This window comes from Sapajus apella, unplaced genomic scaffold, assembly GCF_009761245.1.
Source record: "Sapajus apella isolate SASKATOON/1434 unplaced genomic scaffold, GSC_monkey_1.0 scaffold43, whole genome shotgun sequence".
Lineage (NCBI taxonomy): Eukaryota > Metazoa > Chordata > Mammalia > Primates > Cebidae > Sapajus > Sapajus apella.
Genome location: NW_022436983.1, coordinates 3,482,606 through 3,509,251, shown reverse-complemented (window position 1 = coordinate 3,509,251; position 26,646 = coordinate 3,482,606). Strand labels below are relative to the sequence as shown.

At 53.7% G+C, this 26,646-nt stretch overlaps 1 protein-coding gene and 1 long non-coding RNA gene across 2 annotated transcripts in view; one reads left to right on the top strand and one right to left on the bottom strand.

Moving 5' to 3' along the window:
* The window catches only part of LOC116566253, a 21,092-nt gene extending 5,614 nt beyond the window's left edge, over positions 1-15,478 (top strand). The window contains exon 3 of the long non-coding RNA XR_004275816.1: positions 15,399-15,478. This is a non-coding gene — a long non-coding RNA (uncharacterized LOC116566253). The remainder of the gene's footprint in view (positions 1-15,398) is intronic.
* The window catches only part of SPSB1 (splA/ryanodine receptor domain and SOCS box containing 1), a 79,334-nt gene extending 53,992 nt beyond the window's left edge, over positions 1-25,342 (bottom strand). Inside the window, exon 1 of the mRNA XM_032300304.1 lies at positions 25,129-25,342. The gene's annotated coding sequence lies outside the window, so the exon portion shown is untranslated. The remainder of the gene's footprint in view (positions 1-25,128) is intronic.
* Between the last annotated feature and the right edge of the window lie 1,304 nt (positions 25,343-26,646).

The window sequence follows — 26,646 nt, the reverse complement described above, 5'->3', positions numbered from 1 at the left end:
GGAGGAGGGGGGAGGGAGAAGAAGGAGGAGGAGGAGGAGCAAAGCACCTGATCTGAGCCAGGCTGGGTGTGTTCCCCGCCTCAGTGAGCAACATGGCACGGCCAAGGCGGCACACATGTCCACACACTGACCCGCAGCCCACAATGCTGCCTGCCTTAGTGCCCTCCCTGTGCCACCCCCTGGCCCCCTCACCTCCGAGGTCCTACCTCCTCTTTTGTTGTTGCTGTTTTTTTTTTTGAGACAGAGTCTTACTCTGTCCCCCAGGCTGGTGCACAGTGGTGCGATCTCAGCTCCCTGCAACCTCCGCCTCCTCCCAGGTTCAAGCAATTCTCCCACCTCAGCCTCCGAGTGGCTGGGATTACAGGTGCGTACCACCACACCTGGCTAATTTTTTGTATTTTTAGTAGTGACAGGGTTTCACCATGTTGCCCAGGCTGGTCTCGAACTCCTGACCTCAGGTAATCCTCTAGCCTCAACCTCTCAAAGTGCTGGGATTACAGGTGTGAGCCACTGTGCCTGGCCCTACCTCATCTTTAGGACTCACTGCAGGACACCCCAGGCTGGGATCCTCCTTTGTCACCCTGTTACACTCACCAGCTCACGGCTCATAGTCCCCCACTATATGCAGTCAGTCCTTGGGGATAGGGACCCTGTGCTGCTGTGTGTCCAGAGCCTTCATTTTGAAGGTGCCTGGAGGGTGGCTGCACGTTTTTGTTTCCTCGTGAGGGATTTTGAATTTATGTCACTAGTAGTGGCAGAGGCCCTGATCTCAGTGAGCTGCCTAAATTGCTGAACAGACAGAATAGCAATCCTCTGAATGGTGGAAACAGCTGCCTCGAGGCACCAGCCATACTGTCTGGCTTTGGTCCATCCTGCACGATTCTGCAAGGTAATTCTCACGCCCATTCTTACAGATGGCTCACTCTCACTCTCATAGGTGGAAACTGAGGTGCAAAGAGGCTGAGTAATTTGTCCAGGATCCAGGTTGGAAGCCAGACTCCAAACTCAGGTCTTCCCTGGATGCTAGAAACCTGGGCATGGAGGAAGGAGGGTGGCCTTGGGGACAAAGAAGAACATGTCAGGGTGGCTCCATGGGCCATAGGACAGGATGCTGTCCCCACTCTGTCTGTCCCCAAGGCAGCCTGGATGCTGTGCCTCAGGCAGGGTTCTACAGTATCTGCCAAGAAAGAGCAAGGAGGCATTGGCCAGAGAGAACCACCAGCAAGGGAGGCGTGGGCGGGCAGAGACCCAAGCGGCAGGGGACCTGTCCCTGCTCTGCTGCCGGCTGTGTCCCTGGTGGAGGATCTGGGGGCATCACAGGCCTCCGGGTGCCCACGCCCACCTTCCACCACTGCTCTCTGTCAGCCCAGACCCCAGGGCCCCGCCCTCACTGGGCCACAGGAAACGTCATCTCTCCCCAAGCTGCAGCTTCCCAGAACAATCACCAGTTTCCCCGACCTGCCCAGAAGGGGGAATGAGGGAAGCTGCTTCCTCTCCCCACCTGGTGCGTCACTGTCCACCCAGCTTCCTCTGGCTCCACGGATGCTCGGGCCGAGCCTGGCACACAGCGGCCCGTAACAAACTTGCCAAGTGAATGGAAGGCCAAGGAAGCAAGACACTCCCACTGAAGCGACCAGCCAATCTGCAGGGGCTCAAAGAAAAAAAAAAAAATCCCTTGCCACCAGAAATCACCTACATAAGGCTCTGAAACTGTATTTTCTCACCAGGCGCAGTGACTCATACCTGTAATCCCGGCACTTTGGGAGGCCAAGGAGGGTGGATTGCCTAAGCTTAGGAGTTCGAGAGCAGCCTGGCAACATGGCAAAACCCCATCTCTACAAAAAATACCAAAAAAAAAAAAAATTAGCTGGGTATGGTAGTGCACACCTGGGGTCCCAGCTACTCAAGAGGCTAAGGTCTGATGATCCCCGAGCCTGGGAGGCAGAAGCTGCAGTGATCTTTGTCCCCAGCCTGGGTGACAAAGCAAGACCCTGTCTCAAAAACAAACAAACAAACAAATAAACCTGTCTGTTCTCACCTGGTGGTCTGAAATTCTCTATCACGCCCCCACACATCCCTTCTTCCAGATACCTAACCCAAATCCTAGAGTCCGAATGACTTTGGTGATGACTTTTATCAGGCACTTACTATATTCCAGGTATCATCAAAGCTCTGGGTGGCTTTGCACACACATGCCACCTTCCACCAGTGACATTCCTTCCTTTCTTCCCTTCCTCCTCCCTCTCCAGTGCTCACACATTCTAAGGCCCAATTTCAGCATCACTTCCTCCAGGAAATCTTCCCAGATTCACCTGCTGAGAGTAAACCCTGATCCCCAAGGCCAGAATCTTGCTGGTCTCTAATCACCTTTACCAACCTCTGCCTAGTAGGATATATTATGTGATAGTTCTGTCTTTCCTTCCAGAGAGCACAGGAAGCACACCCTCACAGGTCAGGTTAAGGATTCTCAGTTCCACGGTGTGTTTCCACTTGGAAGCAGAAAGGAACATCGGAGGTATGGCCTGACCCCGCCATAGGCCTGGCATCTCTGAGAGCGCGATCAGGAGAGCACGAGGCAGCTCCCTCCCCCCGGGGCACTCACACCCCCATTTCGCAGATGGAGACTGAAGCACATGGCTTGGCCAGGACACAGGAGCCAGGTGTACTCAGGCAGAAGGCCAGCCACCTCCCAAGCTGGGCTCGAAGCTGCTTTGGCCCGCAGACCCAGACCCAATGCCACTTCCGGGTCGGTCTCCTCTGGAGAAGCAGCCACAGTGCTGAAGAAGGCCTGCACTGCTCCACAGGAATCCAGGAATCACGGCCGCCTGCCCACACCTGTGCCCCGAGGTGGCAAGAACAGGTGGGCCCTAAGGCAGCAAAATGCTCCAGCCTTTTGTAAATGGCAGCCCCCCAACCCACTTTGATCATTCCCAACCCCTCACCATCCAGCGCCTCAAGGGGTGATGCCTGGCACAGCAGTGGCGCCCTAGGACCCTGCCCTACATGCCCACCAAAGTCTGCTCTGCCTGGTGAGTGCCAGTATCCCCTGGTTGAGCCTGTTTCGGGACACACACACACACACAAAAATACGTGTACACACACACCCTGCCCTCGTGCCCCGGATGCTGTCCCTCACCCTTTCCTTAGCACAGTCTGGCATACGCCAAAGGACATCCCCATCTCCAACTCACCCGAAGCAGGCGACTAGCTGGCAGGGAGGGTTGCCTGTCTGACCTGGCACCTTCCTCTTCGCCCAGGTCCCCGCCCCCTGCCAGCCCAGGGCAGGGCTGAATCAGGAAGAGCACAGGATCACCGTGGTTCCTGCAGCAGGACCCGGGGATCCCCGTGCTGCTGCGGCCCCACCACTTCCCTGACCTTGGGCACCTGGTCCCGGCTTGCAAATGACTAAGCGATTTCCACCTCTGAGCCCATCTGCCAAGAGGCCCGGCTGGCTGCAGAACTACACCAGGATGCCCGGAGCCGCACGCGTGAAACCCATAATTGGCAAGCCTTCTTCTTGGGAAAGAAAACTCCATGTTTTGTTTTCCCCTTAAACGAAACAAATCCACCCACGTAGTTACTGGAAACTCAAGCATGTGAAACTGAACCGTTTGCAAAGAGAATTAGTCAGCCACCTTGTGAGCAGCGCGGTCCCTCTGGAGGTGGGGCTGCCTGTGCTCCTGAGGCCCCCACCGACTCCTCACTCAGTGTTCTTTGCTGCACGTGACACCCTGGTAGAGGGTCAAAATGAGGCTGCACCCCATGGACAGAGGGCAAGGTCACTGGCATCAGGTCGATGGTGCCACGCATAACTCACCTGGGCCTCCGAGTGTGAATCACTTGCTGGTTAGAAACCGTGGCTCTGAAGTCACGTTCACATTCAACTCCCACCCCCTCATGTGACTCGAACCTCTCCAGGTCTCGGTTTCCTCATCTGTGAAATGGGGAGAGCAGAAGCCACCAGGTGTGTGTGTGGTGTTGTAGGGACTCCAAGAGATGACACAAGGTGCTTTGTACCTGGCACCCAAAAGGCAGCCACCAAGTCCTGGCTGCTGCTGAGATGCCCTCCTATGGGAGAGCTGAGGTGGGTGGGCAAGACTGGCACGGGGCCATGTCCCTTGGAACCAACACGGGGTCTCTCGTTGCTGTGGATTCTGCCGCGTTCGTTCCTAGCCCCACTGCTTTGCCCGGGATACGGCATAAGGAGTCGGGCAGAGGGCCAGGCCGGGTGCCGGCAGGCAGAGCTCTCGTCCCAGCTCCACTGACTGGGTGACCCCCACTGTGCTGCTCAGCCTCGCCCTCCTCATCTCTACAGAGAGCGGACATTCATCCCACAGATGTTTTATTTTAAACCAGTGCAATTCTGTGTCTTTAAAAACAAACAAAAAACCCACTGAATTATTTGCCAGCATTTTTAAAAGTCTGGATTCTTGGCTTCAAAAGGGATACTACAGTGCCAAGGACTCTAGTCCCCCAGGTAAGAGAGGCCACTCCGCGAGCAGGACGCGCCGTTCTCCTTTGCCGCAGTCCTCTCCCTGCCCTGTAGCCTCCCACTGGCTGCTTCCCCCATTTGTGCCTCCTTCCCGACCCCTGGGGCATCTGAGTTTATGACCCAGTTTAAAACCCTAATTTTATTTAGGGGCACAACCTCAGCCACTTGCCACTAGAAATAGCCACAGGAAGTGTCCCTTGGGAAGGTAATTCAAGTCTGACACTTAAGGCTCATTTTTCCCGGAGAAAAACAGACAGTGTAAGAAGACCTATGCCCCAGTCTGGCTGAGGGAACTCAGGGATGAGACTGTCACTTTTTGCAATTCTTTGTGTGATTTACTAGACAAAGAGCAGAGGCAAGTATCTGGGGTCCTGCTCTCCCTTTCGCTAACCTGCCTCTCTCTCCATTTGGTGATGAACCAGATGGCCTCATTGTGTAGATTTCAGCCCACTGGATCCACAGAAGGCCGGTGGACAGTCAGGGTCTAGATGCTCACAAGCGGGCAGCCTGGTGCCCGTCTTCCCATCAGGAAGGTACCAGGACAGCTGCTCACAGCACAGAGAGCCCTCCAGCCTTCCAAGCCAGGCAGCTGCCGTGCATATTTGGGGGTGGGAGGGAGGAAGGATGCAGTGGCCAGATCTACTCCCAGCCCAGCAGAGACACTGAAAATGCCAGGTGGGCATTTGGAGGCATTTTCCAGCTGTCTTGTTCACTTTTTTCTGGAGATGGAGTTTCACCCTATGGCCCAGGCTGGAGTGCAGTGGTGCGATCTCAGCTCACTGCAACCTCCACCCCTGCCACCCCCCACCGCCTGGTTCAAGCGATTCTCCTGCCTTAGTCTCCCAAGTAGCTGGAATTACATGCAGGCGCCTGCCACCACATCTGGCTAATTTTTGTATTTTTAGTGGAAACAGGATTTCACCATGTTGGCCAGGCTGGTCTCAAACTCCTGACCTCAAGTGATCCGCCCACCTCAGCCTCCCAAAATGCTGGGATTACAGGTGTGGGCCACCATGCCCAGCCAATTGTCCCGTAAAAGCACAAGATTCGAGATCCCCGGCCATCTTACCTCTTCAATAACACTCCTCTGTTCATTCAGCCTTCACTGAGCACCTGCTAAGGGCCAGCCTCTGAAGCACAGCGGGCAGGCTGGACTGGCCAGGCCTTGGCCCCTGCTGCAGCTTCCTGAGAATGTTCGATCTCACCTTGCTGCCTGAGCTTACTCACTCCTTCCCCAGGCACCCTCCCACGCCCTCTCCTTTGCCTGGCTAAGGCCTCTCTCTATCAGAAATTTCTCCCGAGCAACCTGGGCCCACCCCTCCCAGAACTTAAATCCCAGCATCCCCCTACCCCAGATCAGGAGCCTGTTCCCACTCAGAGGCCACATGGGCAGCGGTTCAGAGCCCAGACTGCCTGGGTCTGCATCCAGCTTGACTTCTTGCTGTGCGGCCCTGGGCAAGACATTCAACTATTTTTAACATTGATTTTTCCATCTGTAAAATGGGCATGATAATCCCCATTCCAAAGGGTTCTGTGCAGCAGTCAATAAGTAAATGCATGGAAAGTGCCCAGCACAGTGCCAGGCACAGAGCAGGCACTCAATTAACATCAAACAAACTGGTCTCGCTCTAAAGCTGGCAGGAAAAGATGTGTCTGTGGCGGACACATGGCCTTGGGCCTGGCTTTGCACGGTCGGCACACACTGCCTCTGGTAACCTTACCTCCACCTTGGAGGTGGAGTTCCAAACTCCAACCAGGCAGCCTTCCCTAGGTGCCTTCCAAAACTGCACCACTTGCAATAAGACTGACCAGGCTGAAATAAATTAAAAAATAAATAAGGCCGGGCGCGGTGGCTCAAGCTTGTAATCCCAGCACTTTGGGAGGCCGAGGCGGGTGGATCACGAGGTCAAGAGATCGAGACCATCCTGGTCAACATGGTGAAACCCCATCTCTACTAAAAAAAAAAAATACAAAAAATTAGCTAGGCATGGTGGCGCGTGCCTGTAATCCCAGCTACTCAGGAGGCTGAGGCAGGAGAATTGCCTGAACCCAGGAGACGGAGGTTGCGGTGAGCCGAGATCGCGCCATTGCACTCCAGCCTGGGTAACAAGAGCGAAACTCCGTCTCAAAAAAAATAAAAATAAAAAAAATAAATAAAAACAAAACAAAAACAAAGAAATCCAAAACTGTCCCACTTTAATGAGATGAGTCTGTGCACGTTACCCAATGATCGCAAAAGTCAGCTCATGAGCTGCTCGCCCAACAAAACTTCGTGCTGTCACCTGCCTGTGTTACCATCGGTACTCAGGGAACTTGGGAGAATGTGGCCCTCCCCCAGTCCCCACCTGCAGAGTATGCTGAGGTAGGGAGAAGAAATGAATTCCAGGTCGGTGTCCATGGCTGCCTGAACGCATGTGTGCACCAATCATCAGGATCACATTTACAACAGGTGAACCACGTGGCATGTGAATAACACCTCCACAAGGCCGTTAGGGAAGAACCCTGTTAGCTTTCCCTGACTACAAGACTCAGGAAGGTCAGGGACTCCCTGCTTTGTCTCATAAAAGAGGCCGGGCACAGCGGCTCATGCCTGTAACCCCAGAGCTTTGGGAGGCAAGGTGGGAAGACTGAGCCCAGGAGGAGTTTGAGACCAACTTGGGCAACACAGTGAGACCTCAGCTCTAAAAAATAAAATAGGAGAATTGCTTGAACCCAGGAGGCAGAGGCTGCAGTGAGCCAAGATCGTGCCACTACACTCCCGCCTGGGGGACAGAGCAAGAGTCTGTCTTGAAAAAGATAATAAAAATAAAATAAAATAAAAATTAGCTGAGCGTGGTGGCATACATTTGTGGTCCCAGCTACTCAGGAGACTGAGGAAGGAGGATCCCCTGAGGAGGTCGAGGTGCAGTGAGCTATGATCACGCCACCACACTCCAGCCTGGGCGACAGAGACAGGCAGGGCCAATGGTTACACCAAGAGAAAAGCATCATCCGCATGAGGGCTCCTGTATCTCAATACTTGGCCACTGGCGTAAGGAGAGAAAACCAGTCCCATTTTTCTGCTTTGTCTGAGCAGAGCTGTTTCATCTGGCAGGGTTGAAACAGGGCTCAGTGCCACCAAGAAAACTCATACCCCCCATGGATGCACCAAACCCACCTTTCCAGGAAGAAGACAGAGGTCCCATCCCAAACACACAAAGCGTGGTGGATAAAGCCACGTTCCATGTCTACCACTGGGTAACCATGGCAGAAACATCCTGGGTACTGACCCTGATCTATTCCCGCTGTTCGCCAGAGGCAGCGGAGTTAAATCTTACACAGAATGCTCCCCTGCCCTGCAAAAAAAAAAAGCCAAAAGATAAAAGCGAAAGTGCCCTGGTTCAAGGGTTGGTTCAAGTCCGACCCTTTTTCAGGACTGTGATGTTATTTCTAAGCCCAATCGGTCCTTCCAGAAAAGATGTCCCGTGCGTGTTGAAGAGATGAATGAGTTGAAGCTGATGCTGAGTGATGTGGGGTATGGGATTCAGGATACCAGTCTCTCTACTCCGGCCTGTGTTTGAAATTTTCCATTACAAAAATCTCCACAAATGCGGACGGCAAAGCAAAACCTCAGCCGTGCCGAGACCCATGACGGGGAAGAAAGAATCCCCAGTCATGGATCGGCACTCGGCTCAGACACGGCCTCCTGGGTAGGCCCTGTCTGGGCATGGCTCTCTCAGCGTGGGCACCGGGACAGCCAGGACAGAGCGGGCATTCAGGGACTACTGGCTGAATGGTGAAGGCATTAAAAAAAAAACAAAAACAAAAACAAAAACCTTTATCCCGAGCTGTCTAGACACCCCTGAGAGTGGCATGGGGGTCCGGAGGATGTGGCTTCCAGGGAGCCTGGGAGGCTACAAGTGGGGAAAGAAAGGATCTGTTCACAGCAAACAGCTCAAAACTGGCCTGATGGGATGCAACCAGAAGAAGGGGGAAAAATATGTACATATATATATATTTTGAGACAGAGTCTCGCTCTGTCGCCCAGGCTGGAGTACAGTGGCACAATCTTGGCTCACTGTAACCTCCACCTCCCAGGTTCAAGCAATTATCCTGCCTGAGCTTCTTGAGTAGCTGGGATTATAGGCGCACACCACCACACCTGGCTAATTTTTGTATTTTTAATAGAGATGGGGTTTTACCATGTTGGTCAGGCTGGTCTTGAACTCCTGATCTCGTGATCCGCCCATCTTGGCCGCCCAAAGTGCTGGGATTATAGGCGTAAGCCACTGCGTCCAGCCAAGAAGAGGGGAAAGATACTTATCTTTTTGAACATTCCATTTTTCCAAAGATGGAGAAGTGTTTTTAGAAGAACCCTGACATTTACATATAATTTATATATGACAGAATTAGAATAAATTAAGCATGCTGTTGCTCCCTTAGGATGACTTCTCCAAGCTTTACAAATGCAAGGCGACTTTTCTCATTAGCACTTTCTTAAAAGCTCCAAATGAGAAGACCCTTGCACAGGGGAAAGGCTCGAGAATCTCCCCTGAACCCCATCTGCAGAGGAATGAGGCGACAAAGTTACGCTGCTGCCCAGATCTTTTTTTTTTTCTGAGCCAAGGTCTGACTCCCATTGCCCAGGCTGGGTGCAGCGGTGCAATCACAACTCACTGCAGCCTCAACCTCCCGAACTCACGTGATCCTCCTGCCTTGGCCTCCAGAACAGCCGGGACCACAAGCGTGCACCATCACACTCAGCTAACTTTTTGTCTTTTTAGTAGAGACGAGGTTTTACCATGCTGCCCAGGCTGGTCTCGAACTCCTGGCCTCAAGTCATCTACCTGTCTCTGCCTCCCAAAGTGCTGGGATTACAGGCACAAGCTACTGTGCCCGGCCGCTCAGGTCTTCTTGATCTATCCAGCAGCTCAACCCTTAGAAATCCAGGAAGGTGCCCCAGGAACGTGACATGAGATGACTTGCCCTCACAAAAACCACCATTGCCTGAATCCTGTGCTTAATCTTGAGTTTTCATGAGGCTTCCTGGGATCAACTCAAGAGGTAAGACCCACCAGCATGGCCCTAGACTCTGGCCTTCCCATGGCAGGTGCAGGAACATCATCACAGGGACCCTCACCATCCCCACCTGAGGAGAGACCTCGGGGAGACCCACGGCCAAATCCCCAAGACGACAGATAGTGATCCCCAGGCACAACCAAACAAAAGGATCAGGAAGCTGAATTGGGTCCCCAAGGAAACTGGCTAGGGCCCCAGTGACCACATTTTCTAGTTGCTTTTGTTTGTTTGCTTGTTTTTGAGACAGTCTCACTATATTGCCCACACTAGAGTGCAATGGTACGATCTTGGCTTACTACAACCTCTGCCTCCTGGGTTCAAGCGATTCTCCTGCTTCAGTCTCCCAAGTAGCTGCAATTACGGGCATGCACCATCATGCTCAGCTAATTTTTGTATTTTTATTTATTTATTTAAAGATGGAGTTTTGCTCTTGTTGCGCAGGCTGGAGTGCAATGGTATGATCTTGGCTCATCACAACCTCTGTTTTCTGGGTTCAAGCGATTCTCCTGCCTCAGCCTCCTAAGTAGCTGGGATTACGGGCATGCAGCACCACACCTAGCTGGTCTTGAACTCCTGACCTCAGGTGATCCACCTGCCTTGGCATCCCCAAGTGCTGTGATTACAGGCATGAGTCTCTGTGCCAGGCCTGGTTACCATGTTTTAAATGCAAGGGAGAGCCTGCGTAACACGGCAAGACCCTGTCTGTACAAAAAATTTTCAAAATTAGCCAGGTATGGTGACACGTACCTATAATACTAGCTACTCAGAATGCTTAAGTGGGAGGATCGCTTGAGCCCAGGAGTTCAAGGCTGCAGTGAGCTGTGACTGCACCACTGCATTCCAGCCTGGGTGACAGAGAGACCCTGTCTGTCTGTCTGTCTCAATCTCTCTCTCTCTCTCTCTCACACACACACACACACACACACACACACACACACACACACACTCGGCAGGGGAGCACACAGGAATTGAGAGGGAAAGTCTAGCTTATCTGCACATCTCATTAACAACTCTGAGGGTGAATGGTGTGGAAGTGCAAGGACACCCCGTGCCCACCAACGACCCCTGGGCTCGGTATTCGATGCCCTCCCTGCTACACAGCTCTGAAGCCTTCCCTGGTCCTCCTCACGGCAGCCAGTCTCCTGGCCCCTACCATGAAACCCCCCGGTCTAGAACGTACGCTCCTGATGGCCCCAGGAGGCCCTCTGTACCCACGCTGGTCTGGTGACTGCCCAGCCCCTGGCAGTGAACTCATGTTTCCTGCATACACCTGCTGGGCCACAGGCTCTCAGGGACCTGGAGGTGCATCACACACCTCCCAGGCTGTGTGTGGCAATAGCAGGTGCCCAATCAACAGGGCTGGCACGTTCCACTGCCAGAGAAGAAAAAAACCCAGGCGGTGGGGTCAGGCCCACCTTCCAGCATCCAGGGAGACACGCCACCTCCTGAAGTGCAGAAAACCTCTCTCGAAAAAAGTTCTTCTTTCTCATCTATAAACTGAGAGATAACATCTAACTCACAGGATTGCTGAAGGGGTTAAAAACCTATCTGCAGTGGCAAGCAGAGCGCCTGACTCATGGCACACGTTCAGTCAATACATGTGAAGACTATTTTGGGCAGAATCACACTCAGCAGATGGGATCTGAGACACCCTAAACTAAACCCTGGCCCCAGCATGGGAGGGAAAGGGCAGGAAAAAGTTGTCGGGAGCTCCAACAAGGAAGGGGCCAGTGGTCCCTCAGCAGATGACAGCTTAGGTTTTCTCCCATGCCTGGGGCAACCTCACCTGTCTCCTTTCCCCCACCCACAGTCAGGGCACTGTGGCTCCAGGGGGCCCTGGGCATGGAGGACCCACTGCTGGAGTGCCCATGACCCTGCCAAGAGTGGGCCCAGGGTAAATGGCTCCCGTGCGAGGCACCACCAGTCAGGGCAACTGCATCACTACCTGAGACCACTGGTAGGAAACTCCTAAGCACACTTCTGCCACACTCTGTCCAATGGGAGGCAGGCCACCCTCTTTGGGGCCTGATATGTCTTAGAAAACATTGGAAGGAAAGGAATTAAGAAACTGACTTGCTGAAGTTCTGGTCCCAGATGGGTTAACAGGGTTTGGAAGTGGCACCAAATGGCCAACACTGTCAGCAACCATTCCTGGAAACGGCTCCTGCCCCCCAAGAGAAGGAGCAGCATGAGTTACAGACCCCCAGCCTCAGGGTCGGTCCCCATGAGGACACATCTGGCACCACAGTTGAGGTGGACCCTGGGGAGGAGGGGGTGGCTCAGGGTAGGCCTGGGAGGAGGCCACACGCACCCCAAAGACCACGTCCCGGGTTTGCGAATTCACCATAAGAGCAATGGAACTGCTGATGGGCTCCAGAAGGGAGCTGACAACAGGTGTCATTTTTAAAAGATCGATAGGAAAAAATTAAAAATAAATAACAAGATCACTGGCGACAAGAAGATGGTGGCTGAGTTTCTGGTGATGAGGGATATGGAGAAAAAGACAGATGCCCGTGTTTCCCAGCCAACCTCTTAGACAAGGTGTTTGGATCCGACTCTCCCATCCCACCTTCCTATGGCCTACAACGAATCCAGGATGGGAAATCCAGCTTCCACTTAGGAAATGCTTCAATCTTCCGTGCAAAACTCAATTAGCCAGAAGTCAGACGCAGAAGGCCGCACAATGTATGGCTCCATTTGTACGAACTGTCCAGCACAGGCAAAGCTGGTTCCCAGGGGCTGCGGAGGGAGGATGGGGGTGACGGCTAATATGGAGGGGGTTTCCTTCTGGGGGGATGAAGACGTTTTGGAACTAGACAGAGCGGATAATTGTACAACACTGTGAATGTACTAAACGCTCCTGAACTGTTCACTTTAAAATGGCTCATTTATATTATGTGAATTTCACCTCAATTGAAGAAGGACAGCCGGGCATGGTGGCTAATGCCTGCAATCCCACTACTTTGGGAGGCCGAGGCAGGCGGATCACCTGAGGTCAGGAGTTCGAGAACAGCCTAGCCAACATGGTGAAACCCCCATCTCTACTAAAAATACAAAAATTAGCTGTGCATGGTGGTACATGCCTGCAATTCCAGCTACCCGGGAGGCTGAGGTGGGAGAATCACTGGACTCTGGGAGGCAGAGGCTGCAGTGAGCTGACACTGTGACACTGCACTCCAGCCTGGGTGACAGAGCGAGACTCCATTTATTAAAAAAAAAAAGATACCCTAAGTAGCCAATGTCACAGAGCACATCTGTACATCCAGAGCATCTTCGAGCTGACTCTACTTTCTCTCCATGTAGTTCAGACACCAATCCTCATATACCTGGGACCACTCTGACTCTTAACAGCCCCTGCATCTTATTTACCCAGCCACAGTGACATCTGCTCTGCTGACCTGTCTCTTGGGTCACTCATTTCTTCCTTGCTCTTTCTTTGTGGAAGGGAATGGTGGTGAAGAGTAAGACCAGGAGCCAGGCTGCTGAGGCTCAGCTCACAGCTCTTCCCTTAGAGTCATTCTAGTTTTTTTTTTTTTTTTGAGACAGAGTTTTGCTCTTGTTGTCCAGGCTAAAGTGCAATGACATGATCTTGGCTCACCGCAACCTCCACCTCCTGGGTTCAAGTGATTCTCCTGCCTCAGCCTCCCGAGTAGCTGGGATTACAGGTATGCACCACCATGCCCGGCTAATTTTGTATTTTTAGTAGAGATGGAGTTTCTCCATGTTGGTCAGGCTGGTCTCGAACTCCTGACCTTAGGTAATCCGCCTGCCTCAGCCTCCCAAAGTGCTGGGATTACAGGCATGAGCCAGGGGTGAGCACAGCCCATCCTAGTTTTTTCATCTGTAAAATGGGTAGTTCCCACCCTACAGGTATCACTGACATTACGAGGACTAAATGACTTCATGCATGCACAGCACCTGGAAGCGTGCTCAGATACACCATGTCGGGTTGGTGGCTATTGTCACTGACCCCACTATAGACAGACCCCAGTCCATGCACCTCCCACAGCCCCCTCTGCTCCATCCATCCCCACCTCCCCCAGGCTGGGCATCACAAAAGAAAACTGGGTATCCCTCCCACTCCAGCTCTGCTGTGCCTGAAATACTGTCCGTGGTGGAAACCATGGAGCGGAAAAGCCGACCGCTACAGGACGCAGCGAGGAAGGACCAGGGCCCGGCCATCCCTCCACATGGCTGAAAAGGGTGAAGGCAGTCGATAGCAACAGGCAATCGCCCAGGTGTCCTCAGTCCCTGCCCCATGGGGCCAAGGGCAAGGCTCACCCTTTAGGAGCCCCCATGGCTTGGTCCCTCCCCTGCAGGAGCACGGCTGGGACCCAGCCTGGTGGCTGACTCCCCAAAACCACTGCTCTGTCCCCAACACACTTTCGTCCCCTAAACCACAAACCCCTCTCCCATGTCACTTGTAGTCACACAAATGTCGCCAGGTCTGTGGGCCCTCCTGCCTCTCTTCGCTCACTCCGGCCGCATCCCAGCACCTACCCTGCCTCTCCCACCTGGCCACCCCACCACCAGTGTCCTCTGATGCCCTGAGCGCTGTCATCAGCAGAGACGGGCCTGTCTCACCCACTAGACAGCGACACCCTCCTCATTCTTTATATCCTCGGCCCCATCAGACTGGCTGCATATAATAGGTGCTTAGTAAATGTTTGAATGAACGCATGAATGACATGTGGTCCTGTAACAGCTCCTGAGAATGAAGGCTTGTTAGGAGTGCTTGTTCTGAGTTCCTGACCTCCTATAGGGTCATGAAAAAAGTCTGGTCTGAGAACGAACACCTGGCAGTCTAGTTCTATGACAGGAAATCCCCACCCCCAGCACCCCCACCTGGGCCCACACCGAGCTCTCCCAGACCCTGCTGGGATCCACTAAGCCACCAGCCTTGCCATTGCTCCCTCATCCAACAGGTATCCAAGAACCCACTCTGTCCCTAACTACTGGGGACTCAGTGGTGAACAACAGCCTCGTGGCCGGGTCCTGCCCTCCTGGAGCCCGCAGGTCATTGGGCTGCCCACAACAGGTGTCCCTGGCACGGCTGAGGGTACACATGTCGGGTTGACAGGATGGATGGTGGATGGCAGGGCTGCCTGCTGATGGGGACACCCCTGGGAAGAGGGGAGGTGTGAGGGGATCAGTTTTTGGAAAGTGAAATGAGCGGGATGCAGGTCAGCTGGTGGGAATGGGCCAGCTGAGGCGGGACCGGGCAGCATGAAGAATGTGTGAGGCAGGGTCAGCAGAATACAGGTGACAGTGGCTGAGGCTACAAGGGAGGAGAGGGACGCTCCTGAGGGGGCAGATGGGCCACGAGGGTGGGAGGGAGAGGTGGGCGAGGCCTCTGTGGGGAAGACAAAGCCAGACGGGTCCGGCGCAGCAGGCAGGTGCAGCCCAGGGAGTGGCCAGAGCTTTCAAGCGGGGATGGGGGAACAGCACCAAAGCAGCAGAGGATGAGCGTGTGGTGCATGCCCATGATCCTACCACTTTGGGAGGGTCGCTTGAGCCCAGGAGTTCGAGACCAGCCTGGGAAATATAGAGAAATATATTCCCTGTCTCTAAGAGAAATTTAAAAATTAACTGGGCGTGCTGGTGTGCACCAATAGTCCCAGGTACTAGGGAGGCTGAGGTGGGAGGATGCTTGAGCGTTGAGGCCATTTGCCATCCAGACACGTCCACTCAAACCACTTCCACTTGGGACAGGTTCAAAGCACCTCCATGGACCCAGTCCCCCAGCCTGTAAGTCATCATTCATGATGACCCTCAAACTAGCTGGGGACCCAAGACACCTGCAATTCTTCACCCTTCTCTACACCTCACATTCAACTAGTTACCAAAGCCCCCAGTTCAATGGACTCACTGTTGTTTCTCCTGGTGGAAGTATTCCTCCCTTTGGAACCAAGACCTCCAGGCCAGCAGAGCATAAAGTCACAGGAACAGGAAGCAAACATTTTGCTAGTGGGTCCCTAGGGATGATGATGTGTGGCGCCGCCCCCATTTCCTCCCCTTGATTCCTGGACCCGTGAATCCTGGCTATGGGAGAAACCAGCACCAAACACTGGATGCCGATACAGGCTACATACAGCCTTTGGAAGACACCTGCCCCAGCCCTACAAAGTACTGTCACTTAGTATTACTGTCACTTAGCTGCTGTTGTAATTGAACTTCAAAAGACTCCAGTGCTCTTCTTTCAAGTCAGCTGCTTCGGATGGTGGGGATCACGGTCATTCTGAGTCCCTGGCCAAAGACCACCCCGGGGATCACTAGTACGAGTCCCAGAGTCTACAGGCCAGAGAACCTGGAGTTCAGACATACAAGTGCAGGAGAAGAAGAGCATCCCAGCTCCGGGACAGAGAGCCAGGATTCGCCCTTCCTTCCAGCTATTCGTTCCACCCAGGCCCCCGGCTGACTGGACAGTGTCTGTGCCCATGGAGGGCAGACCTCCCCATCCAGCTGAGTGACTCAAATGCCAGTGTCCTCTGAAAACACTGTCACAGACACACCTGGGGCAGCCCGATCATTCTACGCAATGGCAAACCACTGGGTTTCCCCTTTGGCAGAAAAGGGACGGGCTCAGTGTGTGCTGAAGCATGGAGAACGATCAGTGCTTTACCAGCTGTGTGGGTATTCCTTAATCTAGTCAAGCTGACATCCAAAATCAGTCATCATGAGTTCACCCCTTATCAACTGGCACCCATAGGCATCCGCTGGCATCTTCTTCAATATATTTAATTTCCAAATAAAGGCAATAACAAGGGCATAGTCCCACTTAGCATGAGAGGTGAAACCAGCGGGCTCGTGCTCACCAGCCAATTCCCTGCACATGAGCCCATGACCACACTTCCGTGTTGTGAAGTGAGCTCCTTGGAAGCGGTGCCTGTGGACAGCATGGCTGTGGTAAGGTGTTCTGGGAATCCATGGATGGTGATTTCGGCAGAAACACTGTGTGCAGGGAAGATGAGTCTATATCCGGAACAAGTGCCTGTTCCAGTGAGGGCAAAATGCTGCCCTTTCCAAAACAGAAGGGGTCCAACATGCCTTCCACCAGGTGAAGTGATCACCCTGGGGAATGGGGCCATACTGGAGCTCGGTGTTAGTCTCTGCTGCTGGAAGAGTGGTACCCAGTGGCAGCTGTAGCCAGGCTGGCTCTGGTGAGTGGCAGTCCACATTGCTGAGCCCACACATCGCCTCCATCTCTGCCACCATGACCACTCTGTTCCTGGCCCATCAGGCGATGACAGGGGTGGAAGGAAAGAGGCTGACTAGTAAACACCTCGGTCATCCTACCCACACGCCTCATGTCCTCTGCCCACTCAGGAGGTCTATCCACATACCTCTTCCCCCAATTTCTTTTTTGTTTGGTTGGATTTCTTGATACAGGGTCTCATTCTGTTGCCCAGGCTAGTGCAATCACAGCTCACTGCAGCCTCAACCTCCCAAACTCAAGTGATCCTCCCACCTCAGCCTCCCAATAGCTGGGACTGCAGGCATGAGTCACTATGCCCAGCTAATTTTTTATTTTTGTAGAGATGAAGAGAGGTCTCACTATGTTGCCCAGGCTGGTCTTAAACTCCTTGGGCTCAAGCGATCCTCCCACCTTGGCCTCCCAAAGTGCTGGAATTACAGGTGTGAGCCACTATGCCAGGCCCCCAGATTTCTTTGTCACCAATCATCCAATCACATTCTTTCCAAGTCCCCAAGTCCCTGACCATCCAGCCAAATCATCGGGCACAGCCTATGAATCAGTATATAATCCCTCATCTGGCCATCTCTCCTCTGAGCAAAGTGCACAAGCAGATGCACTGCCCCAAGCTCTGCCCGGGAGGATTTCCCTTCACCCTTGTCCTTCAGAGATGTCCCAGCAAGTGGCTGCAGTGCTGCAGCTGTCCACCTTTGGGTGGTGCCTGCATATGGTGCAGAACCATCCATAGCCATCTGTAAACCAGGCTGAGTCTTCTACTGTCAACCGATCATAAGGAACTCCCCATGAGACCATAGGTACAGGCTGGAGAGAGAGGGCAGTGGGCAAAAGTAAGAGCCATGGGCCTTTGGACCACTTCCTCATGTCACTTACTTGTGCCTTTGGGACCTGCTCAGACCTGATCCCATGTACACTTCCACTCGATGATGTTGAACATTCTGTTGTACATGCCCAATGTACGGTTTGGTAGGTCTGATAGTTGATAACACCCATTTCATGATGGCAGCTCAGGTCACATGGAAACTTCACAGCCGATGGTCAAACGTTACGTTTGTACTAGGACCCAGTATTAGGCCAAGAGCTGTCTCTCAAAAGGAATGAAGTTATTTGCGGATGATGGCAGGGCCTTGCCCCAACTTCCCAAAGGCCTGCACTGCGATTCGCCTACAGGGGGCGGCCGAAGGCTTTCAACAGCCTCCCTGTCTGCCACTGACCTCTGATCTTGGATCTGCTGGGGGCCCAAGTGGCAGGGCAGCCTGCACAGCAGCCTGGACCTGCTGCAGAGTCTTCTGCTACGGGCCCTGCTCAAAACTAGAAGCGTGATGACTTAGCAAATGGGCTGGAGTAACACACCCAAATGAAGAACGTGTTGCCTACAAAACCCAAGCAGGCCCACTAGGCATCCTGGCTCTTTCTTGCTTGTAGGAGGAAAGCTGTAACAACTTATCCTTCACTTTACAGGGGATACCTTGACAGGCCTGACGCTACTGGACCCCGAGAAATGTCACTAAAGGAGAAAGCCCCTGAGTTTCAGTAGAATTTATTTCCCATCACTTGACATGTAAATGTCTTCCCAATAAGTCCAGAGTGGTTGCTACTTCTTGCTTACTAGGTCCAATCGGCATAATGACATCAATGTCATAGACCAGTATAATACCTATTTTTTTGGGGGGGTGGGGGGCAGGGTCTTGCTCTGTTGCCCAGGATGTAGTAAAGGAGCACAATCACTGCTCACGGCAAGTCTCGACCTCCTGGGCTCAAGCAATCCTCCCACCTCAGCCACCCAAGCAGCTGGGACCACAGGCATGCACCACCATGTCTGGCATTTAAAAAAAAAATTTTTATAGAGATGGTGAAACCTTGTCTCTAAAAAAAAAAAAAAAAAAAAAAATACAAAAACTGGCACACTCTTGTAGTCCCAGCTACTGATGCTGAAGCATGAGAATCACTTAAGCCCAGGAGGCAGAGGCTGCAGTTAGCCAAGATCAAGCGAGACTCTGTCTCGAAAAATGTAGAGATAATGTCTCACTATGTTGCCCAGGCTGGTCTCAAACTCCTGAGCTCAAGTGATCCTCCTGCCTCAGCCTCCTGAAGTGCTAGAAGTGCCAGGATTACAGGTGTGAGCCACCGTGCCCAGCGTCAGCATGATATCTGCAGAAGGGAAAGGTGATCAAGACGGCCGTGAACTAAACTGTAACATAGGGCTGGAGAGTTGATAACCTGTAAGCCAAGACCATCAAGGTGCCTTGCTGGCCTTGCCAGCTGAAAGCAAACTGCTTCTGGTGTGCCTTACGAGCAGGTATAAAGAGAAAGGCATTTGCCAGATCAATAGCTGCATGCAGTACCAGGGACCAGAGATGTGTTAATTTTTGGAGTCACCACTTGGGTAAGCTTACAATAATCCACAATCAGTTTCCAAAGTCCATCTGTCTTCTGCGCAGGCCTAATGGGAGAGTTGAGTGTGGATGTGGTGGGATCACCACCCCCTGCATCCTCCAACTCCTTGATGGTGGCGCTAAGCTCTGCAGTGTCCCCCAGGGATGCAATGTTGCTTTTGATGTACTATTTTCCTAGGCAGAGGCAACTCTAACACTTTCCATTTGGCCTTTCCCACCATAATCGCCCTTACTGCACAAGTTACAGAACGAGTGTGGGGATTCTGCTAGGTGCTAAGTGTGTCAATTATGCATCTGGAACCAGGAAATAACCACAGGATGGGTTCAGGGATCCACTGGAGCCATGAAGAGTCAGACGCTAAAACTCCACTCATCACCTGACCTCCATAAGCCCCTCCTCTGATGGGTGGGCCACAGTGATGTTTTTGGTTTCCTGGAATCAGTGTCAGTTCAGTGTCCTGCCATCTCTGAAAAGTCCAATTATTTCCCTTTCCTCAATGCATATTCTCCCTGGTAAAAGGCCACAGGTTCCTTTGGGGAAGGCTAGGAGGAAGACTAACAGCATTCATCTTCTATAGTGTACTGAGCTCCTTCTTCAAGGGAACCCAGCCCACAATTCATTCATTAATTAATTCAAGGGCTTAGTTGTGTAAACTGGCTCAAGTCCGGAAGTTGATTGAGGGCTGTGATTTTCTCTTTTAATTATTCAAGTTGGACTTTTTTTTCATTTGACCTGTAAGTTTTCTGCTTATACAGATCAAGTAAGAATTTCATAGGTTTCCAGGGCCGGGCGCGGTGGCTCAAGCCTGTAATCCCAGCACTTTGGGAGGCCGAGGCGGGTGGATCACGAGGTCAAGAGATCGAGACCATCCTGGTCAACATGGTGAAACCCCGTCTCTACTAAAACTACAAAAAATTAGCTGGGCATGGTGGCACATGCCTGTAGTCCCAGCTACTCAGGAGGCTGAGGCAGGAGAATTGCTTGAACCCAGGAGGCGGAGGTTGCGGTGAGCCGAGATCGCGCCATTGCACTCCAGCCTGGGTAACAAGAGTGAAACTCCGTCTCAAAAAAAAAAAAAAAAAGGATTTCATAGGTTTCCTGTCTATTTCACTTCTAGGAACACCATGATTAACTATCCAATGCCACAGATCCACGAAAGTCAGACCATTCTGATTGCAGCTTCGCCTCTGCTGTCCAGTAGGTAACCACACTCACCTTGCTGTGGATGGCTGAGTACTGCCACTTGGCCCCTGCACTCCCAGATGCAATTATTCCCATTGCATTTGAGTTTTCCAATTGAGTGGCTGCAGCTCCTACTGTAAGCGCTGGATCACAGAGCTCTTTGGGAATGACGGGGCCCCCTCACAAATCTATTTCTCAAAGTATTGGTGAAAGGTCTGTCCTCTGAATCTTCCCACTGTGGGTGAGCAGCTTTTAAGTGATAAACCTACTCCAGCATCCTAATGTCCCTATGAATCCCTAACTCTACATTAAACCAAAGGAGACCCAGCAACTCCAACTCACTCACAGTGGGTCATCTTTTGATCCATGTCTCAGCCAACCAACCAAACAGATCCTTTCTTAACTCCCTGAGCTACAGCATTAAGTGCAGAGTCTCTGCTTAGCGGGCCCATTATCAATAAATTCAGCCAGATCCAACTTCGTGTTCCTTCCACCATTTTTTCACATCCTAATACCCACTCCGACATGTTCCCTTGGTGTCTGCTTGTAGAGATTAGAAAACTCAGGTGGTTCTCTTGGAGTGGAGTGCAGCCCCTCACTCTGACCTCGGAAAGAGTGTGACCAGATCGGCCACACTCAGACCATCTGGCGAGGGGTGTTCACAACTGGGGCACCTGTGAAGCCCTTGTCACAGGTAGGTTTTTCCAACCCTGGAATCCCGTATTCCTACTCAGCAGTCATTTCTCAAGTGTGGAGTTTGCATCCTAACACTTTCTTCATCTTGGGTTAAAATCACCCAACACCTCCCTGGTTTTCCAAGGAAAGCCCAAGGGTGGCAGAGGCTCTCGGACTCCTCTACCCATCGCCTACCCAGTGAATTCAAGAGAGTCAGGCTCAGCTTCAGGTCAGATCCAGTGCTTGCTTACGAACCGTCTCACAGCCACATCCCCCGACACCCAGCCCTGCCACAAATCCCATGCATGCATTGCACAAGGTCTGGACCTCAAAGGCGGGCAAGGCTGGGCTATGCCTTGGCGGATTCTCCTTCCCATCTCCAAGAAAGGCCCCAAGAGCCTAAGCCTGTTGTTGATGTGGTCTGTCTCATGATCGCTGGACTCATTTATTTTTAATGTTGGGCAATGAACAGAGCTTTTAAAACACAAAGCAAGCAAGCAGCTTCCCAAAGGTTCCAGGGGGTTGGCAGCAGGACAGATCCCCCAATAAGCTGTTGGGTTTTGCCATCCTCCCTTTGTCCAAGCAAGGAAGGAGCCTCGAGCCCAAGTCAGAAGGGATGTGCTTCTCCCAACTCTGGCCCCATAGAGAGTCACAGTCAACCTCTCTGAGACTTGACGCTTATGACTTGACATTTGGATTTGCTTCAAAACAATCCAGCATGTGTATGTGTGTATATGTATGGTATGCATGTGTGCATATATGCGTGTGCATGTGTATGTGTGCATGGACATGTGTGTATATGTGTGCGTACACATGTGCACATGTAGTCTGTGAGCATGAGCAGGTATGTGCATATGTGAGTATGTGTATGTGTGTGCCTGCAAGGTGAGGAAACCTGGGGGCTCATTATACTGTGCTTCTGACTTTGATATGTTTGACATCGTCCATAATTATAAAAAATTTAATGGCCGGGCACAGTGGCTCACGCCTATAATCCCAGCACTTTGGGAGGCTGAGGTGGGCAGATCATGAGGTCAACAGATCGAGACCATCCTGGCCAACATGGTGAAACCCCGTCTCTACTAAAAATACAAAAATTAGCTGGGCATGGTGGCACATGCCTGTAGTCCCAGCTACTCAGGAGGTTGAGGCAGGAGAACTGCTTGAACCTGGGAGGCAAAGGTTGCAGTGAGCCAAGATCGTGCCATTGCACTGCAGCCTGGGCAACAGAGTGAGACTCCATCTCAAGAAAAAAAAAAGATAAACCAGTCACAACCTATTTCTTGAGAAAAATTAATCCAAAATGCCCAGACAAACTCATGACACCACAAGAATCAGAGGTTTTGCTACATTTGAAAATGTGTGTGCAGGCAAGTTTCCATCCACCCAGGAGGAGGGGCAGGTGCAGGAAGGGCGTGCTGAACGCACCATGGGGTGGGAGGGTAGCGCTGGCCTTTACGAGCCGGGCCCCTACCCCATTCCCCAGCTCTGGTGGAGAAATTAAACATCTGTGCTGATTCCAAGGGGGTGAGTTTTTTGCAGCAGCCCAGAGGAACCCACTGAAGGGCGGATCCAGCCTTACTGGAACAGCCCAAGAAATGGCCTCACCCAGCTCCAAAGTGACATCACCAGGGCCCCAGGCAGGACCACTCCTTCCTACGAGCCCTGAAACCCACTGATTCTCCCCAGGACCTGGCCTCCCTGAAGCCTGCACTGGGCCTGCTCTCTGCTTGGGGCTGTCTGAGCCACGGGGTCAATGTGCCACCGCTTTTGTTCTCTCTGCTGCCAGGGTGGTAAGCCAGGCCAGGAGAGGAAGACTTGTAAAGTGATTGCATTAGTCTAAAGTGTTCCCTGCAGGAGAAAAGCAGCCGTAAGAGAGCAGGAGGAACCTTGAAATGATCTAATCCAGCCCATCACTTCACAGCTGGGGAGACAAGAAGTGCCTGGCCCATGTCCTCAGTGCTGGGGACAGTAACCAACAGCAAGTTTCAGGACTAGGGGGAGTCTTGGTCCACAGCCCTGGCTGTGCAATCTAGGTAAGTCAACCACCCTCTCTGAGCTTCTGCTAGGAAAGGACAGGTTTGCCTAGACAGTAAGACAGAGCTTCCCTGACTCCAAGATCCCTCAGTGGGGAGAGATCACCTGTGCTGCTCATGCCTACACCAGGGCTTTCTACCACTGGGGAGGAGGGTCTGAAGAGGGGGACAGGGCAGAAGGAAGAGGCCCTCACGCCCTTCCTTGGTTGCTGCTCTCCTCACACCTCACAATGCGGCATGAAGTTGTGGGCCCAGCCCCCCCCAGTGAGAAAATTCCTCCAAGGACACCAAACCTTAGTCACCAGGGATGGCGCTTTTACCATGAACACCTGTTAAAACTCAACTTATGACCAGTTTCTTATGCTACAGACTGGAGTGTTTAATTAACTGTTACTCACTCAGGAAGCAGCCTCTGCCAACTCACCCCCAAACCGTGCAGTTCATTTTCAGAGAAGTGGAGAGAGGAAGAAGGAGCCTGTGCTCTCCTCGGGGACACAGCAGGGCTTCCCTAGTGGGGTGGCCGTGGCCCCGCATAGCTGGCTCTCCAGAACCAAGCAAATAAATCACCATGAGCAGCAGTACCCAGGAACCAGTGGCCCTCCTGGATGGTCTACACACACTCACAGAGACACACACACACACACACACACACACACACACAGAGACACACAGACACACACACCCAAAGACACACTCACAGAGACACCCACAGAGACACAGTCAGAGACACACACTCACAGACACACTCACAAAGACACACACACATTCTCAGACACACACACCCAAAGACACACTCAGAGACACACAGACACATACCCAAAGATACACTCACAGAGACATAGAGACACATTCACACAGAGACACACACAGACACACTTACAAAGACACACTCAGAGACACACAAAGACATTCAGACTCACACAAAGATACACAGACACTTGCAGACACACACAGAGACACACACACACTCAGATACCCACACATACAAAGACACCAGAGAAACACATAAGAACACCAAGAGGCACGCACACACACTTGCAGACACACAACGGCACACACATACACACACACAGGCACACATTTGTAGAGACAGACACACAGACACACTCAGAGACACAAACTTGCAGAGACACACTGAAAGACACATAACCACACACACTCACAAGGACATACACAGAGAGACACACAGACACACACACACTTAGTCACACACACTCAGACACACAGGCACACATTGACAACGACACACAGACTCACTCAGAGACAGACACACACACAGACACACTACTCAGACGCAGACACATATTCACAAACACACGCACACACACGCAGACGCGTTCACAGACACCCGCTCTTCCTGCAGACCCGCACCCTGCCCTCGGGGCCGTCCCGTCCCGCCCTCGCCAGAACCTGGACGCCCGCGAGCCCCGCACACGCCCGGGACGGCGACCCACCCGCGGTTCCGCCCGCGGGCCCAGGCCGCCCTTGTTTTTCTGATTTAATCGATTTCCTGACAACTCTCCGGCTCTCCCTCCGCTGCTGGCAGCAGCCGCGGCGTCTCCAGGGCGGCGCTCGGGGGTCCCCGGCGGGCTCCCTGGGGGAGGCGCTGCGGGAGGGTGGGGGGCGCCCTGAGGGGCAACTGGGCCGCGCCGCCGATCCCGACCGGGACTGGCGGGAAAAGCGAAACTAACTCGGTCGAGCGGCGTCCCGCGGCCCCCGGGCTCAGCGAGATGGATCCGCGGCCCCGGAGCGCCCCGGTCCCTCCTCGGGACCGCAACTCGGCGCGACCGTCCCCGCGCCCCGAGACCCCCCGCCGCGCCTCGCCCCGGGACCCCGCGACCTGCAGCGGCGGCAGCGCGGGGCAGGCCGGGCCCCTCCCCCGGGAGCCGCGGCGAGGGAGGCGCGCCTGGAGCCACCGCGGGAGGGGCCGCGCCCCGAGTCCCCATCCCGGACCCCAACCGCTCCCCGCGCCCGGCCCTGCGCCACCCACTGGGTCCCCCGGCGCCGCGATCCCCGCGTCCGCCCCGCCCGGCCTCCCGCGCCCACCCGCCGGGTCCCAGGTGGCCCGCGCCGCCTACCGCGCACTGGGGACCGCCGCCGCTGCTCTCCGAGGCCGAGGAGGCTTGGGCGCCCGGGCCGCGCCTGCCGCAGGGAGCGCAGTCGCCTCCTCCCCGCGGCCCCGGCGCCGGCGCCTGGAGCCTGGTTCCTGCTGCGAGCGTGCGGGCTGCCCGAGCGCGACTTCTGTGCGGAGGAGAAAAAGCCACCGACGGCTTTAAAGTGAAAAAAAAAGAGGAAAGCGCCGGTGGGCGGGGCCGGCCCTACCCCGCCCCGCCCCGCCCCGCCCTGCCCCGGCCTCGGGTGCGCGGACCACTAAGCACTGCAGGGGCGGCGGGGGTTGCGGGGGGCGCGGGGAGCGCAGGGGTGCCGGGACTGAGCGCGTCACGTGCCCGGCACTCGCTCGGCCGCCCCCTCCGCAGCCTTCGTCCACCGCCCTCTCCGGAGCCGCCGCCCTGGCGTTGCTGGCCCGAAGCTCCGGTCCCTGCGGAGGCGTCTTTGGGAAACGCGTGGCGCGGGGCCTGGGTGGCAGCCGCGGGAGGCTGGAGTGGGGGCGGGGGTTTCCTAGGAGGAGAAATCTTCGCGGAGAGTGAGGGGGTGGGTCCCAGTAGCCCTGGAGCAAGGCCTGGTCTGCCTCCTGTGAAATGCCCAGCGGGGACGGGTGGGCAGCCGCCGGTGGTCCCCGGAGCCTCCCCGCAGCGCTGTTTTGGGCATCGCGCGTTCCGGTGCCCACGGGGACGGGCGCTGGCACCTGGCATCTTCGGGGCCGCTCCCTGAGCAGGTCCAGGCCTCTGAGGACTTGTCTTGTGGCTCTAGCTCGTCCGAGGAATTTTCCTTCCCCTTCCCCGAACAATCACTTGGGACCGGGGAGATTTTAAAGAAATGACTGTTTTGAGTGCAAAATCCCCTTGCCTTCCCCACCTCTTGCTGTGTGAAGTCCACTGAAACGAGTGTGTAGTTAGCCTTTCTGGGGAAGCTTCCGTAGTTATTGGATCTTTACCATAACCCAATACGGCGAGGGTGGGACTCATGTCACACTCACTGTAAAGGTGAGGAAACGGTGACTGGCCCGAGGCCAGCTGCCCAGACCTTGGAACCCAACTAAACTGTGAGATTACAAAGTTTGATGTCTTCCCATCTTACGGTGCTGAAAATCAGTTTAGTTTAGCTTTGTTTGAACCCAGAATAGGAATATGGAGACGCCACGACTCCCCTGAGCTGGGTGGGCCTGGGTGGGCCTGAGTGGGCATTCTGACTTTCCAGGTTCCAGCGGTTTAGGAATGTTGAATCCAGACTGGTCAGGTGGGCAGCCATGGCCAGCAGCTTAGGGGTGCTTCCCATTTAAAAGAGCACTTGAGGCCGGATGTAGTGGCTCTCATCCCTGTAATCCCCACACTGGGTGGCTGAGGCAGGCGGGTCACTTAAGCCCAGGAGTTCAAGACCAGCCTGGGCAACAGCAAGACAGATTCTGCACAAAAATAATAAATAATAATAATAACTGGCTGGGTACAGTGGCTCACGCCTGTAATCCCAGCACTTTG